Source organism: Gekko japonicus, unplaced genomic scaffold (assembly GCF_001447785.1).
Source record: "Gekko japonicus isolate JY-2015 unplaced genomic scaffold, Gekko_japonicus_V1.1 scaffold315, whole genome shotgun sequence".
Taxonomy (NCBI): domain Eukaryota; kingdom Metazoa; phylum Chordata; class Lepidosauria; order Squamata; family Gekkonidae; genus Gekko; species Gekko japonicus.
In genome coordinates this window covers 264,861-285,392 of record NW_015160844.1, presented here as the reverse complement: position 1 = coordinate 285,392, position 20,532 = coordinate 264,861, and the positions used below count along the sequence as shown (strand labels likewise).

At 43.2% G+C, this 20,532-nt stretch overlaps 1 protein-coding gene across 2 annotated transcripts in view; it reads right to left on the bottom strand.

Annotated features, from left to right (window-relative positions):
- Positions 1 to 20,532, bottom strand: part of GNG4 (guanine nucleotide binding protein (G protein), gamma 4) — a 28,569-nt gene that overhangs the window by 7,609 nt on the left and 428 nt on the right. The window lies entirely within an intron of this gene.

The window sequence follows — 20,532 nt, the reverse complement described above, 5'->3', positions numbered from 1 at the left end:
CATTTAGAAGTGAAATGGGTCTATAGTTTTTAATTTCATTTTCTTCTGTATTAGGTTTGTGGATTAATGTTATTAACACTTCATTCCATGAATTTGGTATTTTCCCTGAATTCATTATTTTATCCATTAAATCCTTAAATATGGGCATTAATTCATCTTCCAGTTTTGGTAGACTTCCGCTGGTATGCCATCTGGACCTGGAGATTTCTTTTTTTTAAAAAAAAGCTTCCACTATCTCACAAATTGTGATATTTTCATTCAAAATTTTCCTCTGCTCTTCTGTAAATTTTTTCCTGTCATGTTTCAAAAAGAATTCTTTAAGGTTTTGCTGGTTTTGTAGTATTTGTTTGTAAAGTTCGCTATAAAAGTTTTCTACAATATTTTTAAAATCTTGATTTTTGTATTTTGTTTCTTGTTTATCATTTTTAATGAAGAAATCGTCCTTTTCCCTTTTTCTTTCCTAAGTTTATAAGCCAACCGTGTGGGTTTATTCACGTTTTCAAAGTAGTAGGCTTTCGTATACTCTGTTCGCTATTTCTTGTGTTAGTAACATGTTTATTTGATGTTGAATCAATTTTATCTTAATTATTGCCTCATTTATATCTCCCTTATTTTTTGAAACAGTTTCTTCTTTTTTGAGATTTTCTGTCAGCTTTTTAAACTTCTCCCTTTTTTGTTTCTTTCTCCATATATCTTGAGTAATGAATAGTCCTCTCATACATGCTTTCATTGTGTCCCAGATAGTACTTGGTGACATATTCTCCATTTTGTTTATGTTTAGAAATTCTTTCACATCTGTTTTAATCTTTTCAACAAATTTTTATTCTTATAGTAAACCAGTATTCAATCTCCATCTTGTGGTTTTACATGTTTCTTGTAGTGATATCCATATAGGGTTGTGATCAGCAAAGGTATTAGGTAATATTTCCACATCTAGTAATTCTTTCACCATGCCTATGTTTAACCAGGCCATGTCAATTCTGGACCATGATTTATGTCTAGCAGATAAATAATTATAGTCTCTTTTTTGTGGGTTTCTTGTTCTCCAAATCTCTATCATGTTGAGCTCTTCTGCCAGTGTTAAAAAGCTATTAGGTAACCTAGCACCTGCTTTCAGGGGTTTCTTTACATCATCATCATCATTATTATTATTATTATTATTATTATTATTATTATTATTAATAATAATAATAATATTTATACCCCGCCCATCTCGCAAGCAGGCTCAGGGCGGCTAACAAAACGGTACAATGTACCTGGTTGACATACATAAAACTTAAAAACTCTATAAAATCTCATAGACAAATAATTTAGGACATAAGTTAGCAATTAACAATAAAGTGCATACAGTACTACAAATTAGATGGCGTGCTTCCAGATCTCATTCTGCGTTATTCCACCGATCATCATCCCTCGCGCCTAGCGATATGTCTGGGCCAGACCTAAGATCCAAGCATTCACTAGGATCATTGGTGGTAACAGTGGTGCCAGCTCCTATTGAAAGGCCTGGTGGAAGAGCTCCGTCTTGCAGGCCCTGCGGAACTGTAAAAGGTCTCGCAGGGCCCTGATCTCCTCCGGGAGCTCGTTCCACCAGTAAGGAGCCGCCACAGAAAAGGCTCTGGTCCTGGTACTGGTGAGCCTTGCATCCTTGGGGCCCGGAATAGTCAGCCGGTGTTGGGCCCCAGACCATAGTGCTCTCTGGGGTATATATATTTTTCTATCTTCCTTAGGTTCTAGTACCGCATTGAAATCTCCTACCACACATATATCTTCCGGGTTTTCCTTTGTTAATACATTTTTTAATTCCTTGAAAAAATTTTCTTGGTTCTGATTTGGCGCATAAAGATTTACAATCAGTGTTTCTTTTCCATTTCTTCTAATTTTCACCAGTATAATTCTTCCGTCAGCTGATTTGTAATTGAGCACTGGATGTAGCTTCTCATTCACATATGTCACCACTCCCCTTTTTTTTACCTTATCCGATGCAATAAATGGAATACCTAATTATTTATATTCTAAATGTTTCACATGTTCATCCTTTATATGAGTTTCTTGGAAGCATATGATATCTGCATGCAATTTTGCCGCTTGATGGAAAAGTCTTTGTCTTTTTTGTGGGCTATTCATTCCATTAACATTTACAGACAAAAGATTTAGTTTTTTAGTTGCCATTCTTTTTGTCCTTCTTTGAAATTACTATGTTTTTAAGCTGTAACCTTGTACGAATTTGAGATTCAGTTCTGAATCATAATTGCTGTTTCTTTCTGTTTTATCTTTTTTGTATGAGCTTTTAGCATCTGTTTGTGATATCAACCTTTTTTCGGTTTCGTCCTCTTCCTCATTATCATCATCTTTTTTATTCATTTTAGACATTTCTGTCCAACCTTATCTCCTCAGACTCAAGGCAGCAAACAATGCCAGAAACCGGGTTGCAAGGACAAAAAACAATAATAGTCTGTTTTAAAAAATTAACACAAAAATTAAAATAAACCAATTAAAATTTAAGAGCCTTCCACATATAAGAATTAAAGAGGCATGTGACTTATCCAGGAAACCTGGATTTGCCATCACATAATCATTTCCCCTAGACAAGATCACTTGAAATGGCCTACAATTGGCCAGATCCAAAGAAGGCTTCCTTAGCAATGGAGAAACTGCCACTTCCTTCAAAGAACTGGGAAAATCCTCCATTGGTTAGCGAAGTAATGATCTTCATGAACTGGTCTCTCACCTTCTCTCTGGAAGTCAGCACATATGGTCACCACATCTTAAAAAGGATATTATAGCTTTGGAAAAAGTGCAGAAAAGGGCAACTCGAATGATAAAGGGGTTGGAACACTTTCCCTATGAGGAAAGGTTAAGGTGCTTAGGGCTCTTTAGCTTGGAGAAACGACGACTGAGGGGTGACATGATTGAGGTTTATAAGATTATGCATGGGAAAGAGCAGGTAGAGAAAGAGGTACTTTTCTCCCTTTCCACAATACAAGAACTCGTGGGCACTCCATGAAATTGCTGAGCGGTCGGGTTAGAAGAGATAAGAGGAAGTACTTCTTCACCCAAAGAGTGATTAACACATGGAATTCACTGCCACAGGAAGTGGTGGCGGCTACAAGCATGGACGGCTTCAAAAGGGAATTAGATAAGCATATGGAGCAGAGGTCCATCAGTGGCTATTAGCCACAAGGTATAGATAGGGGCTCTGGGGCAAGTGGTCCTCTGTCATCTTGGTGCTTGGGGGGGGTCAACAGTGGGAGGGTTTCTAATGTCCTGGCCCCACTGGTGGACCTCCTGATGGCACTGGTATTTCTGGCCACTGTGTGATACAGAGTGTTGGACTGGATGGGCCTTTGGCCTGATCCAACATTGGCATCTCTTATGTTCTTATGGTTACTTTCACTTGACAACAATTTTCTGTCTGGCTCTTGTCACTGCTACGAATGTAGAGGCATTCACAGTAGCAACAGAACACCCACATGGCCATTTCCCCTGCACCTTCCTTGCCTCAGCCCCCTTCACTACCATTTCCTCCCTGTGCCATTAGAGGGCTTTTGCAGGAGAGGTGGACATTAACTGATAATAGCTAAATTGCTATAACACCATAACAATAAATTACCATGATCTCCTAGTACCTTAAATTCCTAGCTTTGATTTTTTAAAAGTCTCTAGTTCTATTCTGTGTGGAAACACAGAGGATGTTCTTCCCAGAAAAAAAGGCTAGAGACTTGTCTTTTTTAAAAACAAAAGTTGAGAATTCAGACAGGGGTGGCCAAACTTGCTTAATATAAGAGCCACACAGAATAAATGTCAGATGTCTGAGAGCTGCAAGACAAATATTACAAACATGTTTTTATTAACATTAAATGAGACTGCCAAAAATAAAAACAAAAGGGGTAAAAACAGATATTGATAATAATATTTATTTGTCCAGTGATATTTGTTTGCTAATGATATTTATTTGTCTAAGACAGAAAGAAAGAGAGAGGCGAAAAGAAAGAATGAAAGTGGTGGAAAGAGAAAAAGAGAGAGAAACAAAGAAAGCAAATAGATGGGGAAATGAGGGAGGGGGAAGGAAGGAAGGAAGAGAGAGAGAAAGAGAGGAAGGGAAAAAGTGAGGAGAGAAAAAGAGAAAGAAAGGTGGAAAGAACACTGGCTGGGGAAGGAAAGACTGATCATGGAGGCATGCCTCCCCTCCGCTTCCCCAGCTGCCCTGCCGGGAGCCGCACAATATGTGTGAAAGAGCCACATGTGGCTCACGAATCACAGTTTGGCCACCCCTGCCCTAACAGATTGTGTAACAATCTAACAATCACCAGTATTTTTAAACGCTCTCAGAAGCCCTCAGTTGAGGTAAGGAAAATGGCACTGATGTGGACAAGACCTTAAAAACGCGCACTTTCCCATCTACACAGCATGCAAAGTTGCTTTGTGACCTTTTCAGAAAGGTCATCTTATACCAGGTCTGGGAGAGATTTCAGCAAAATGGGGGAAAGCCTGGAAAGGGCACGGTTATGGGATGATGCTATATGCACGTTCCTGCTCCCCAAAAAAACCACTCCAATTTGGATGATAAACAAAACCTCTAAGTGGAACCAACTCTGGACACCTCTACTACTGGTTCAGTTACTAAACTGGACTCACAGTGGATCTGACAGATTTCATCAGCAAAGAATCATGAGAAAAATAAGAAATCCAGTTTAGAAAAGAACTTCACACTGCGTTCTGTACATTTTAAAGGGCTGGTTTTTATCGTCTAAATGCAGCCACTGTGTATGTGGGAGAAGGGCTCATTAACACTTCCCTTTCCTCGTCCAGCTGAAATAGCCAACCCTGATTCCTCATTCCCACTTATGGGCACTCATATAGTTTGCCCAGCAGGGATAAAAGCAGCTTTCAGGGTAGTATTTAAAAAAATAAAAAAAACCCAGGAAACAGCAGGGGCATAAAGAGTAAAAAGCTCTTCTCTCTTCACACCATTTTCCACTCCAAAGGCATCACCTGGGGTGGGGGGGGGGGGGGGGAGACACATCTTTGCAAACTTAAAGCGAGGCTTTCTCACAGTATGCCCAAGTTCAGCGTTGCCTGTTGCCATATTCATTCCAGCTATAGAAGCTCACGCAGATTGTTCATGTACCTGATCTTTGGTCAAGCTGTGTATGCATTTTATGCCTTTGTGCATTCCTGTTTCAAGTCAACATCAACAGACCAGACACTTGCCGCTAAGCAGGAGATATCCCTGTTTCGTAGCCAACAGCGTACATGCCACAGAATACAGAATGAGTAACACATGGGATTGGATCCTACCATGCAATAGCAGAAATGTTATTTAACACTGTTCTGTTTGCAAAACAGATTCTACAAGAGATCAAGTGCTGATTTTTTTACATTTTTGATCAGTGTACAAAAAGCAAAAGCCAAATGTTGTAAGTCATTACAGTCTAAATTTGGATGTACGATATGATTTGATCAAAGGTCACTATTGGTGTGCACATGTGCTAAAACATACTTTGTGCTTTGTTTTACACAAGCAGAAACAACAGAAGTTGATTTAGTACCACGGCTACTTGCAATGACTATCTTGCATTTCTATTTGTGCAAGCGGAAACATTCCATGGGATCCAATCCATTATGACCATGCTATGACGAACCCCTGTATCTCCCCAACTGTCTGGCAGATTTTTCCCGCCAAATCTTCAGTTCCACTTAGTGACTAAGTTGCCCTACAGTAGCATGTATATATTCTTTGTCATACAAGACTTGACTGTCCCATCCTATGTTTGAGATTTTTAGTTTAGGCTTTTTTCCCCCCCAGCTCAAGAACTCTACAGGCACTGTCCAGTTTTCCATAAACCCTTGAGAAATGGCACTTGAGGCAAATTAACTTTCAAAACAGAATGAAGATTTTATTAAATAGGCAGGGAATAAATGTATAATGGGGATAGTCTAGGTTTTGAGATTGCTGAGGTAAAAAACTCATATTTACAGAGTTGAATTCATAGAACATTCAAGAGAGCGTATTTGTAGTTTCATTTCAAGGCTTTTTATTTCTTTGAGAGGTACTCTGTTTAGTATGTTTCAGTACAACACAGTTCTTATTGATGTTTCTAGATTTCTTCTTTTAGATATTGCAGGTTCTCCTTTAGATAATACAGCTTTAACTCCTGAGGTGTCTAAGGTACTCTCCTTTACCACAGACCAGGGTTCTCTTCCCAACGCCTTTCACTGGCAGGAAGTTATTCTCCTTGTTCCTAAGAAGCAATAACTCCTTTTACTGTTTGGCTTGTCTGGGAGTTCTCTCTGACTTTCCAGACCTTCTGCCAAATCCTTGTTCTGTCGCTTTCTGACTGAGAATTTTAAGTTCTCCCTCAGAGCAGTGTTAATATATTCAGACAATGAGGTTTTTCTTCTCCTTTCTGTAGAAGTACTTTTCTGACTATTGCCTGTCAGAAAACACTGACTCCCCAGATGCCTATTCCCTCAGAAGCCACCCTCTGGCTACTGATCCTGACACAAAGAACAAACTGTAAAAGACCCCTTTCCCCTCCAGATCAGCTGTTTCATATCTTTCTCAGCTGATCTGGCCAATCAGAGAGTGAGTAGAGCAGCCAATCACCTTAGCTCTTCTCTCCAGGGAAAATTAACTCCTATTCTCCCTGACTCTCTGATACAAGCAGCATTTCAAAAAAACCCTGCTTTTCTGGTAATGAAACCAACTGTACTACATGGAAATATGGGGAGAGTGAGGATGAATTCTAGTGAATATGATTATCCTCTCAAAGTGTAGGCACTCTGCAGTGAGACAAAGTGACAGCAGGTGGCGGTGTATGACATGCATCCACCTGCTGTTAGGAAGCTGTGGGCATGCAACATGATGCAGGAGAAGTACAGCCAGGCTTGGAAATACCAATTCACCTGGTGGTCTGCAGCAAGTCAGGTACTGACTGGTAATTACCTCCAGGTAATGCACCAAGAAACTTTTAAAGGTTCCATCTTGAGTCTTTTTTTTTGTTTTGAGAAACGTAAACAGAAGAGGGTTTTTTTATTTTATAAGCCAATGTGTCTGAATGTTTTAAAAATGTGGGCTAGTAGCTTTTGTGGATTTATCTGCAAGTGTAGTAAAAAGAAGGAGCTACATCATCACTACCTCGCAGGGCTCTTTTTGTAGCAGGAGCTCCTTTGCATATTAGGTGACACACCCCTAATGTAGCCAATCCTCCAAGAGTTTACAGTAGCCCCTGTAAGAAGAGCTCTGTAAGCTCTTGGAGGATTGGCTACATTAGGGGTGTGTCGCCTAATATGCAAAAGAGTTCCTGCTACAAAAAGAGCCACATCTCTGTATGGATGGGTAGTTTCACTGCACTGCCTCTCACTACTTTAATCACTACCTTGCCAGATCAGACAAGGGATTCATGAGAGTCTAGCATTCTGCCTCAAACAGGAGTCAGTCAGATGCCACTAGAATCTCATTGGGAAATTGTCACGCCATGTTTGCAACCAGAATTCAGATATGCTACCTCTAATCATCAAGGTTCCATTTATCTTGTCATGGTTAATATCCATTGATAGATGTGTCTTCTATGAATTTGTCTAATCTTTTTTTCAAATAAGCTAACAGAGATCAAAGTATATTGGAATGCATTGTTAAGAAAAAACTTTATTTTGGTCTGCCCTTAATCTCCCTCCCAATCAATTTCAGTACTATATGTGAAAATAAATATCCCTAGTTATTTCTTCCATACAATTCCTACCTCAAAGATAATTTGCTTCAACAGTGATTCTCAGTCCTACCCACGATGACACCATATTACCCTTATTAGATACTGGCCTGTCTTCACTAAGAGTTGTATGTAATCACTGGGAACATCAGTATTTTCCAGAATTTTTTGGGCACTGTTGGAACGTAAGAGCCCTGCAAGAAGACATTAAGACTCCACCTAATCCAGCACCCATTCCCAACAGCAGTCAGTTAGATATTTCCATGAAGTCCAAAAACAGGGCATGAAAGCAACAGCTGCCCACCATTGTTTGCCTTCTGGCAACTGATATTCAGAGGTGTAACACTTCTGTATATGAAGGTATCATATTTACCATGGTAGCCCCATGTTTGGGATTTTCAGGAAGTCTACTTTGCCCCCCCCCCCCATGGGCCTTCCATATATAAGGTAGTAAATCAGTGTGGTGTAGTGGTTAAGAGCGGCGGACTCTAATCCGGAGAACTGGGTTTGATTTCCCACACCTGGCTGGATGACCTTGGGCCAGAGCTCTCTCAGCCCCGCCTACCTCACAGGGTGTCTGTTGTGGGGAGAGGAAGGGAAGGAGATTGTAAACCGCTCTGAGACTCCTTTGGGTAGTGAAGGGCGGGGTATAAAACCAAATTAAAAAAAATCATTTTGTATTCCAGAAAGCTTTTGATGGTTTTAGATATTTTTTTTGACATTGTTGGCACATGTTCCTTGGCTTTCTTGGATTTATGACTGACCTACTTCATGACTACTCTTTTCTAAATCAGTTTGCTTTTCTGTTATTTGTTTTCTGATTTGACTCTCCTTTGGGAAAGCATACACGCCCCTATAAGTTGTCCAGCATGGCATCCAGGAAGCTGTGCAGACAGCAGCTTGCAGAGGACTAGGACACCTTGAGGATCTCTGCCTTGATGCCTTGGAAGGATCCAGTGGCCAGGAACCTGAAGGAGAACTGGACCTTCTGTAGGACAGGGATGATGTTGGGGGCAGGAGCTTGGCCCTGGAGAGCTGGCCTGAGCTCTTTGCAGAGAGCCTGGATGGCTACTCTGTCCAGGTGGAATCGATCCATCTGTCCGAAGGATGGCGTTTGTTGATGCTTGCCTGTTATCAGTGAGCATGGTGTCTTCTCCGCTATCATTCTGCCACCCAAACACAGTAAGTGGATGTGTTGGACACCTAGCAGAGGCAGAAGGGAGCACCCCATACCAGGGCAGGTGGGCCAGGGCCTGCAAAGAGAGGGGACTACGTTTGATATGGTCAAAGGTGCTGGGGCCCATGTCCCCCTTTACCTCCCTCATCCCCGTAGTGAGTTCCCCTGTGTGTGCAGCCTCCTCCTGATGCCTAGTGCCCATCATGGGAGCCAGGGATGGTGGGATGAGATCAGGGGTTCTGTGGCTTCCCATGGAGCCTTGCCCCACCTCCACATTCCCCTAAGTGTGAGTGGCACAGCCATGACAACATCTGACGGCGGTGATGGCCACCACCAGTCTAATTGAACTGAGGCTGAAAAGGCACTGCTGTATGGGTTGGTGCTGGAGCATGCGAGGCCCAGTGACCACCAGGTCCAACTCTGCCACCTCATGCTGCCGTGCCTGCTGGCACATGGCAGCAGAGCAGGTCTTTGCCCTGAAACATGCCACCCAGATGTAGATGTCCATCCTAAAGTGCTGGAATGATTCTTTTGGCCCTGCTCAGAAATGCATGCATGCCCTGATGGCCCAGGGTGACCCATATAAGCAGTGATGGAGGGTCTGCCTGGAACGGAGGCTGTCATGTAGGCAGTGATGCCACCCATGGTAGTGGGCAGCCACAGCCCTGGGGTGTTGTGCGCTGAGTGTGAGGGGTTCTGCAGCCCCCTGGTCCCTATGTGGGGACCTTCCCCTTGCCAGCCCCACACTTCCTATACCACCAACACTTGCTGACTCCTTCCCTTCCCCTGCAGGCGACTCTCAGAATGGGGACACCATTGTGGGATCTTCTTCAGAGATTACTGAAGGGGCAGCAAGACAGACCGTATCCAGAGCAACTGGGCCCCCACTCCAGCACCCAGGGAGGAAGGGGACTCCCCTGCTGGGGTGTTTCTTCAAGACCCCTGGGACCGAGGACCCATGCCAGCATCCCCTTGTGGCAAGCCAGGAGGAGATGGAGTTGAGCAACGGGGAAGAGAAACACAGTGCCCAGACTGCAGAGGTGACAGAGGTGAGGTGACTGTGAAGGCGGCTGGTGGTGCCAAAGTGAATGGGGGGATGGGTGCGCACCTGGGCTGACACTCTGCTCTCTAACCCTCCAGACCAGAACCCATTTCTCTGATGTTCACAGCTGATGTTGGGGACTACCTCTGTGCCTTGATCCCCATAAGGCACACTGTGGTAGCCCAGTCAGTTGTCCTGTGGACACTGGGCATCACAGAGTCTCCAGGACCAGCAGCTGAGGGTTAGGCCACATAGTGGGCAGACTCAATTTCTTCAGATGGCAGGAGAGTTGGAGTAGCACAGACTGGGGAGGATGCAGGGCCCAGAGGTGAGGTCCATCCCCCAGAGCCAGGTGGCATAGCCACTGGTACCATAGATGGTATGGGGGATTGCAGCCTCCGGTCTGGGCCGTGATCGAGCTGGAGAGCCGCCAAGGGTAGAGGAAAGCCTTCTCTGTGGGTCAGCAGTGGATGAAAGGGCTAACAGCATCTGCGACAGCAGCTGAAAAGCCCCTGGAGGGGTTGCTTGCTGTCATGAGGGATGCGGGGGACAGAAAGGTGCACATCAAAAGGCTGTGGGGGACCTGTTGGAGGTGCTTCAGACCCCCACACAATGTCCTGCCCCAGTGGCCCCCCTCCTGGTCTGCAGCCAGCAGAGGTGTTGCAGGGGCATCCTAGGCAGCATGGGTGACCTGCTGGATACTGCAGTCACCAGTGAGTGGAGGGCACCCACAACTAAATGAAATGCCCATGACATCTCCTCCTTCCCGGGTTTGGGCACCCACTGCTCCATGTTGGAAGGGGGCTGGCTTGTGTTGTCTGTGGGGGGGGGGCAATGCTGGAGCTCATGCCACCACTGGCAGATGGCCAGGGACATGTGATGGGACTTGGTTCGTTTAAGTGGGGAGGTGCTGCTGATAGCAAGTAAGCATCCCTAGCCCCACCCTTTCCTCCCTGGGGTGTGATGGGCTTTTGGCTCAGCCCCTGTGCTGGCCAACCCCCGCTTGGTTCTGGCTACCCTGTCCGTCAATCCCCTGCTGCCCCCTGCAACACCTCCAAGGAATGCAGCGGCATGGTTGCTGGGGACTCTGACACAGTTGCAGTCACCGAAAGACAAAATATAAGATGTTTTTCCTCCTGGCCACTGTGTCACCAAACCCTACTGGGAGCAGACTAGCAGTGCCATGGTTAAGCTGCAGCCAGCTGTCGCGGTGCAGGTGCCCCTCGGATTGCTCTGTAAATATCATTTGCCTTTTTGTTGCCCATTTATTCACTTTGGAGAAGTCCCTCTGGAGATCTTTGCAGTCGGTTGGGGCTGCCACCATCCTGAATAGATCAAAATCTGTAGCTGTAGAAAAGAGTCCAGTAGTACCGTAAAGACTAACAGAATTTGTGGTAGGGTATGAGCTTTTGTAAGTCAAAGCTCACTTCTTCACTTCCTGAATAGTTTGCCATAGTTTGTCATAATTTACAAACTTAACTTCCTCAATGTTTTTATTTCTCACTCCACATCATTTATGAATAAAGAGATGCACTGAGCTTTGAAAGATTGAGATATAAATATTTTAAAATAAATAATAAATAAAAGGCAGAGCTCTTTGGGTAATATACTCCACTGAGCCAAGTAGCCATTTATTCTTACCCTTTGCTTCCAGGTTCTTAATCTGTAAGAGAAATACTTATCTTATCCTACCAAATTAACTCAAGAGCAAAAGGGCAGTCAAAAGCTTTTTTGGGAGGTTCAAATAAAACATCTATTCAATCATCTCCATTTACCATTTTAGAGAATTCTAAAAAGCTGATGAGGCAAAAGCCATGCTGATTCTTTCTTGAAAAGTGTTTGCTTTATATGTTTAAAGTAATGTCACTTACTCCAGTTTCTCTAGGACAGAGGTTAGCCCAATAGGCTTGTAATATCCTGCCTACCTCTTTTTTAAAATTAGTGTTAATTATCTTCCAGTGCTTCAGTAAGAAGACATATTTCATTTCATTTATTTACTTACAATATGTTTATTAGGTCCTTCAACAAAGGTTCTCAACACAGTTTAGATTTAGACTATAAAATAATTTACAGAATGTAAAAATAAATTAAAACTTTTTAAACACCAGAGCATGTTGTTTATTTATTTATTAGTTTAAAACATTTATTAGCCACCTTTCTTCCTTATGGAGCTCAAGGCAGCACACAAATACATTTTAAAAAAATAAAAAAATAAATTTAAAATCACAATTCAGGACTGGTAGTAAACACAACCAAACACAGAGCTAAATAAAACTGCCTTCAACTGCCTCCTGACGACTGGAACTGAGGAGGCCGAGTGCACCTCCCCGGGGAGGATATGCCATAATCATGGGGCTGCTATTGAAAAGGTCCATTTTTGTGTACCCACCAAACCAGCTTCTTTGACTGAAGGGACAGGCAGGAGGGCCTCTCCCTGTGATCTTAATTCCTAGGCAGGAATTTCCGGGCAGTCCCGAGCCATGTAGGTCTTTAAAGGTCAAAAACAGTGTAATGTATTCAGATGCTGCCCTGAATGCATTAGGAGGTATGTAAATCCTCCCATAGAGAAGCCATGCAAAGCTTCAAGCTTCGGCAGGGATTCGCGCCGAAAAGTATTGTGGCCAATCAGATTTGAATGTATGTAAGCGGGACCGCTTATGATTGGTCGTTCATGCGCACAACCTGATAGGTTGGTTTAATGTACAGTAGGTGTGGCTACATTAGCCCGGAATGTTTAAATACCGAGCAGCTGAAATGGACAAGCTGTTCGGGCTATGAGGAGTTGTACCGTGTCAGAAGAAGTCGTTTGAAGAGCTGAATAAACCTGAGTTTTCTGAAATCACTCTCTGACTACTTTGTTAAGTACGGACTTAACAAACAGCACTTTGAATTGGCTTGGGAATGGATTGGTAGCCGTGTATCACAGTCACGTGCTCCTGATAGCTGGATCCAACCAGCAGTCTAGAAGATCAATATTTCACATGTGAATTCTGTCAAGTAGACCTGGACAGATGACATCTGGACCTGGCAATATACAAGAAGCTAATTTTAATTTGCCAATTAACCCTGAAGTCTCATCTTGTCACCTCTATTTGTCTTATCTTCATATGCCTTCACTGCAAAAAAATAATAATGATTCAGCATGAATATCTGCTCAACATCTTCTGCAGTGAAGATTTACACAAAGAATTAATTCTGTTTCTCTGCTATCTTCCCATTCTCCTTCAGTAATCCCCTCTCATCTCTGCTAACAGTCAAACCACTCCCCTGCTTGATATCCAGTTTCTTATATATTGAAAGAAATGTTTTTCTATATTTGTTCTATATTTAAAGAAATGTTTATTTTAGCAATTTGCTCCTTAAATTTCCTTTATCCTTCTCTTATTACACCTTGTTTTTCCAGAATTTGTGCTCTTTTTTATTTTTCTGCTTTCAGACAGACTTCCACTTTTTGAAGAAAACTTCCCAGCTCTTTCTTGCTTCACTGATTTTACTCATTAACCATACTTGTTGACGTCAAGATTCCATTTTGTTGACCCCCCTCTTTCTCCACCATTTTGGTACCAAGACCAGCTCTTCTCTGACAGTTACAAGAAGCCCTGAAAAATGTGTTTGGGGCCACCTCCAAGATACATGCTGAAGACCAGCAAATAAGGGGCAAGACTGAATCCAGCTTAATTAATCATATTCACCAGAAGTCAAGCAGTTTCAGAGAAATAATTTCTTCCCCTTTATATAATCCCAGTCCATTAAGGACCTCTTGGAAATTAATTAGGGTGCTCTTTCACACAAAGCATCCTATTCCATTAACATTCCTGTTAAAACAGACCTAGGCTCACATCAGCATTTTTGACTAAAAGGCTTTTCCCTCATACTGTTGACTGCTTCCAACCGTTCACACCCTACTGCCTTTAACACATCTTGTCCGCAACCAGAGACTTCCCCTCCTTTCTTTATTTGAAAATACTCCCAGTACTTGGGAACCTCCTCCTTGGCCTTCTGCCAATCAGACAGCACACTAGTTATCTGAAGGAACATCTCCTACAATATGATCCCATACGTCATCTATGGTCTTCAGGCTGCCACCTGCTGGTACATAGGGCGGCCTGCCCAGCACTGACCAGAGCCCAGGTCTTTTCCACTGCAGACTCCACTCTGTGGAACGGCCTCCCTGAAGAGGGATGGGGAGGTCCTTGTTGAAGATCTTCATAAGGCACTGCAATGCTTGTTTGTTTGTCAGGGCTTTTGATGCGGAATGAACAGCGGGCATCTTTGGGAGGGGAAGTATTTCTGATTTTAAAATATATTTGGTTTTAATTTGTAATGTTTTAATTATATCTTGTAAGCTGCCTTGAGCCAAGAGGAAAGGTAGGGCATAAATATTTTAATTAATAAACAGTTTATTCTCGATTTCTCTCCATTCCAAGCCCAGAGATAAAGGAATATTGTTTGTCATTCAAGTTTTAAAAACTATAACTGAGGACAGAATCTATCTCACATTTCTGCTCGTGTCACCCTTATGTGGTCCTACAACCATTCCTGCCACATGTGGAGTACCTCTTTGCTTCTGTTCCTTCCTAGATCTGCTTGGCTTACCACTGGGGTTACTGCTTTGGACCCTGGCAGAGAGCACTCCTGATTTGCTCCAAAACCCCATGTGCATGCCATGGTTTAAGCCCCATCCACTGCAACGTCATGTGGATCTTGCCTTCCCTTTGGATTTACCCTTTAGGATTATTGGCTACCCAGGTATCTGGGACCCTGCCTGAGGATTTGTAACCCTGCTCTGAACGTGCTTATAAAGGCAGGTATAACTCCTTGCTTCACCCTCTTGCTCTTTTTGGCCTCTTATTACTTTTTCTTAAGTGTTGTGCGGGTTTTTGGTATAACAACAGGCATTGTTATATTGTTGTACGCCTGGTGTTATTGTGATTGTGATGTTATTTCCCTCAATAAAAATAGGATTTCACCATATTTCCAGGTCTCAGTGGTCTTTTCAAACTGATGTGATGATCTTCATCACTTTGTCAAACAATTTCTTGGCTACTGTTTGTGTGGATCACCCACCTCAATCCACATGTAAAACCTAAGGCAGCAGCACCTCTTAGGAAAGAAGTAAAAGTCAACATTTTGTACACATTCCGCCTTTTCCCCTGACTGGAGTGTAACACAAACACAGCCTGTCTCTTGTGAACAGGGCAGGTTTGTCTCAAAACATTCCACACTGCCTAATAAGTTTAAACCTTTCATCCCAAAACCACTATCTCATGGACATACAGAGGCTCTGCAGTTTTGCCTGCAGGGGGATTGACATAAATCAACAGGGGGGGGGGGGAAGGCTGATACAAGTCCATTCCCGCCCCCCATCTTTAGATACTTCCTAAATAAAAGGGCATACTAATTTGTTACCATAACAACATACTGATTTAAATCCAGAGTTTTTATACTATTTCAGAGGGTTGTACATATAAGTTTCATAAATATTTAACAATATTTTTGCCACTGAAGAAAATGATATCAAACACACTGAATGTTGATACTGCTGTTAATACTAATGATAGAGACGGTCTATTTTACAAGGTACGGCCATGGGTTGGATCCCACCATGCAACAGTGGAAGAAAATTTTCACTTAATGTATTTCTATTTGCACAAGGAATTTTGTAAGTACTACTGTAAGATCAAGTGCAGAGTTGCTTTTACAAAAACACAATTATTTGATGCAGCCATTACACTCCAACCTGGAAGTGTGATATGATATATCAAAGGTTGTTATCAGTGGGAGAAGCGCTGCTGAAATATACTTTGCAATTTGTCTTGTGCAAACAGAGACGCAAGATGGGGTAAAGTTTACTTAGTGCAGGACCCACTTGCTATGACTTCCTTGTATTTCTACTTGTGCAAGTGTGAATGGACATGTTCTATGAGATCATGACAGGCTGATTGGAATCAATATGAGAAAGGTGCTGGTTGGAATCAGTACAATAAATGGTTCCCAGCATTCCTTTCTTCTTTAGTCTGCCCTCTTCCCCTTTGTCATTTAACTACGCAGCCCCACAATAGTAAATAATCTCAACTAGAATTAACCGCTGATAGTAGTTACTGAGCAGATCACGAGTTACTCAGATGGATCAATTGGATGGCACTTCTGACGACATACCAAGTCCCTGTGGTCCCAGTACGTAGCCATAATAAAAATACATGAACTACTGTGCTGTATGATAAGTGACGAAGATTTTTCATCACAGTTCTTTGTTTACAAAGATAAGCAGCTCTTTATAAGTTCCTAATAGGGCTATAAAGTCAGTTTTAAAAAATTATATGCTTACTTTAAATTCAGATGTTCTTTTAAACCAGTTACGGTATTTTAAAAAAGAGAAAATGATAGCTTAAACTTATTTTCCTTGGTTTTCTCCCATCTTTCTCAAGCTTGCTTTGCTGCAAAGTTTTTGGAAAGATTGCAGCAAAGCTTGACTGTCTGCTGCATGGAAGGGAATGTTTGGATTTTCCCAGTCCCACCCACATGGCAGCCATCTTCCCTGCCTTTACCCGTACAATGATAATTTCCTCCCCTCTGCCACTGGGGGAGCTGTTTGTTTGTTTTTAATTAGCAACTGAATATCATTATAACATAACACTTTGTGTATCAGGATCTCAGAAGTCTTAGCTTTTATTTTTTTTAAGAAAGGATAAATCTCCAGCCCCTTTTGTTGAAGAGATATCTTTTCCCCTTTATAGCTCCAGAAGAAGAAGGCCAAAGGGATTTTTTAAATGAAATATGCTGATTCAGAGCTCCCAATACACGGATTGTTATAACAAGATGCAACGCCCTAGTAGTGCAGGGGTAGGCTTGCCAGGTTCCCACTGAGGGTGGGATGCAAAAAAATAAAAAATTTCCATAGTCATGATGGTGCTATGTCACTTTCTGGGGGAAACCCGTAATGACAAAACGGCATTGCAATGGCAGTGCCCCCACCCGCAGACGCCAGCTGGCTGACAACCCTACACTGGGGAGATGGATGCTTCCAGGGGACTGGGGCAGCAACTTAAATTTTCTCTCAGGACCTCATGACATACATCTAACAAAATGGGCTCCAGTCCATGGACATGAGAATAAAAGTTGGTTAGTCTGTAAGATACCACAAGACTCCTGTTTACATTTCCTAACATCACTGGTGCCAGTATCAACCATACGTGCAGCCTCTTTCCCCACACTATTTAAAAGACCCATCCACATGGGGTGTGAACAACATGGCCTATGCAGCAGGAAGACGACTCATCATGTAGGTAATGCACCCATCACAAACCATCTATGTGTATCACTATCAAACATGCTACCCCAAAGGCATATCCTTCGTTTGTCAACTGAAACATGCATCCTTTCATCATGATCATTTTCCTATCCTACCTTAACGTATTCATTTTCCACCTCAGAATCGGAACAGGACTTCTCTCTTTTTTTGGTATTTTTTAATATGTGCATGTGTGTGTGCATGTGTCCGTGTGAGTGTGTGCGCACTGGAAGTCATGGCGACCTCTGGAGAGTGACCCCTACTGGGGGTCTGGAGGATATTCAGAGAGGTGGATGAATAAAGCCTGCCCCTGCCTCCCGCTTCTGGTATTTCAAGGAGGTCTCCCATCCAAGGAATGCTCCCTGTAAGCTGTGGAGTCTTGTGAGCAAAAAATCGACTTTGTGAGTTACTGGCATTAAAGTTGTGAGTGAGCAATTTGGCTACTGTATAAATTAGTTAGTTCTGGAGCCATCCTTCCTGAGTTAAGACAAAAATGTGTGAGCCAGAGGCTAAAAAACTGTGAGCTACCTCACACTAATTCAGCTTAGAGGGAACACTGCATCCAAGTACTTGCCGGAATCAACCCTACTTTGCTCCCAAGATCTGACAACATTGGGCTTGCCTGGGCTATCCAGGGCAGGACAGGAACAGGACCACTCTTACATGTCCCTGAGTATCTTGTGTCAGCTTTACTCCATGTTTTTGAGGTCAGCCTTGGTATCAAGGGAATAAACTCGTCCCCTCAGAGCCAACAGCTCATAATACTGAGCACACACTCCAAACTTCTGCCCATGAGCATGTGACATGGTCCAAAACGCTGGGCAGCCTCCATAACAAAAGCAAAATCAAACCTTGATGCAAAGTGAAGATGTTTTTTTTTTAAGTTTGTCAACTTTTAAATGCAGGTAGTGGACTGTAGATTGCTTTACCGTACACATTTGACCTTGAGGTTTCTTGCAGTTTAGCTCACTTTTCTTTCTTCTACATGCTTTGAAAAGATCCAGCTTGTGAGCATTTATGTACGCATCTACAGCACATATCTATCCCTGAAGTCACGATCAGTGGAAATTGAGGGAAGCATGAGAGGAAAGGGTCTCTACCCAGGTAGTTCCTACATCTCCTCCGCTGGTGTAGAGGGGGGGGATCACTCATTGCCTTACATTTGGGATCCTTGCAAGGGCAGAGTGAGTGGGTAGCCCCTTCACCACGGAAACGATTATGAGTGTTGGGAACTGGGCACAGCCCCCCCACCCCTTTACCAAAGCACTGCAAGGCAGGATATCCCCCATGAATTTTTATAGGTCTTTGAGACTCCCCCCCCTCTTTTCATGAATTTACTTAAAATGTACAGATCAGAAACAAAATATGGCCTTACTTTTCCAATAACGGAGGAGGACGACAAAGAATTCCTACGCTGCATAAGCAAAACAACCAGCTCCAAGTGTTTCCACTTGTGATAGCACACCATCCCATCCCATCCATCCTAATTATGCTTCTACTGTGCTTCATGCTCGTTCGGACCTGTATGGCCTTTTACAAGATGCAGGAATAACTACTGTGGTGCAAGCTTCTACTTGCACTCCCAACAGATGCCAGAGGAGATGGTATCAGCCTGCCTGTCTCTTAAAGACATCCAGGTTTATTTGAACAAACCTTTCAATTGCAAGTCAAACCAGTGTTCAGCATAAGCATTCCGACAAATCTCAAATGTTGCTAAAACATGGGGAGAAACGTGTGCCTCGGAATTGGCTTCTTGCCTTTTTGGCTGCTTATGCAACTTCTGCTGCCTCCATATTCATAAAGTTGAAATTACCCCTAAGAAGTCTTGCATTTTACATAACAACCTTCTCCCATCATCATCATCACAGTAGCACCCAGATCCAGCAAGATTTCCCCAATTGTAAACTTAGGGCTATTCTCACAACAGGAGGCTGGCTTACAGGCTCCCTTCACTGAACCTCGCAGTACTAAGCCCTCCTCACTAGTGCTCATTATCATAGTGGATGGGCCCATAAAGCACAGCCGAGATTTCGGCTTTTGATCTTTGCAACCAACCAATTACATGGAATCCTGTAATCATTAATGCATAGCACAGACACACTTAAAGTGACATAGGGTCATCTTAGCCCCTCCCCTTGCATGCCATTTTCTCACCTGAACTGATCATTTCCTGAAGTATACCTAGAGCAGAGGCAGGCAACCCCTGGCCAGCCTGCCAGACAGCAGCTCACCAGATCCAACAGGCAAGGCCAGTCCTCTGTCCAAGGGATCCAGGCGAGCCCAAGGCACTGGGGCAAGGGCAGCTGTGCTCAGCCCAATCTCAGGATGCCCGGGCAAATACAACCTTTGCCCTCCCCCTCCCTTCATTAGCCAGGACACCACATTCTTCCCAGGTAGACGTTATGGCGTTTTTGGCACTTGGATCCAAAATCCTGACCTGCGATTTGATGTTGTTTTAATCTGTTATTAAATGATTGTTTAACAGTATTGATGTAAACCACCCTGAGCCCCCCCCCCCCCCGCGGGGAGGGCGGTATATAAATCAAATAAATAAACAAACCTTAATCTGATATAGGCTCACCAGAAGTCAGCCCCAAGAACTTGTAAATAATAGAAGAGACTATATCTGAGCTACGACAGAGTACATTTCTGCTGAACTGCCATTGCTCACCCCAAAATCTGTGAGGTCAGGGAGTCAGGCTTCCTGGTGCGGAACCCACTTTCTTTTTTGTCTGAAAATATCATGCTAACCCACCTCAGTCCTTTGCAAGATGCCATGACCAATGTTCCCTCTAAGATGTGGAGTCTTGTGAGCAGAAATTCTACTTTGTGAGCTACTAGCATTAGAGCTGTGAGCGAGCGATTTGGCTCCTGCATAAATTAGTCTGCTCTGGAGCCATCCTTCCTGAGCCAAGGCAAAAATCTGTGAGCTGGAGGCTGAAAAACTGTGAGCTAGCTCGGACTAACTCAGCTTAGAGGGAACACTGGCCATGACATACAGGTGATGTACAGATACTATTCTCTTTGGGAAAGACTATCTTCTCTCATAATTTAAAGAGTTGTTTCACAAGTTATGACATTTGATCACCAAATTGGGGGTCGGGAACTTTTGGGGGGGGGGGGGGACAGGCGGGACCCGGGGCCAACAGACAAGCAGGCGCAGCATAGACATGGGCCAAAGAGAGAGTGGATTCTCTCTCGCACACACATTACAGGGACAGGGTACTCCTAGAGTACCAGCATTATACCAACTTGTTTTGAAGGCAAGGGAAGGAACCCCTGAGACTCCAGAGCTTCCACCCCCGGAACC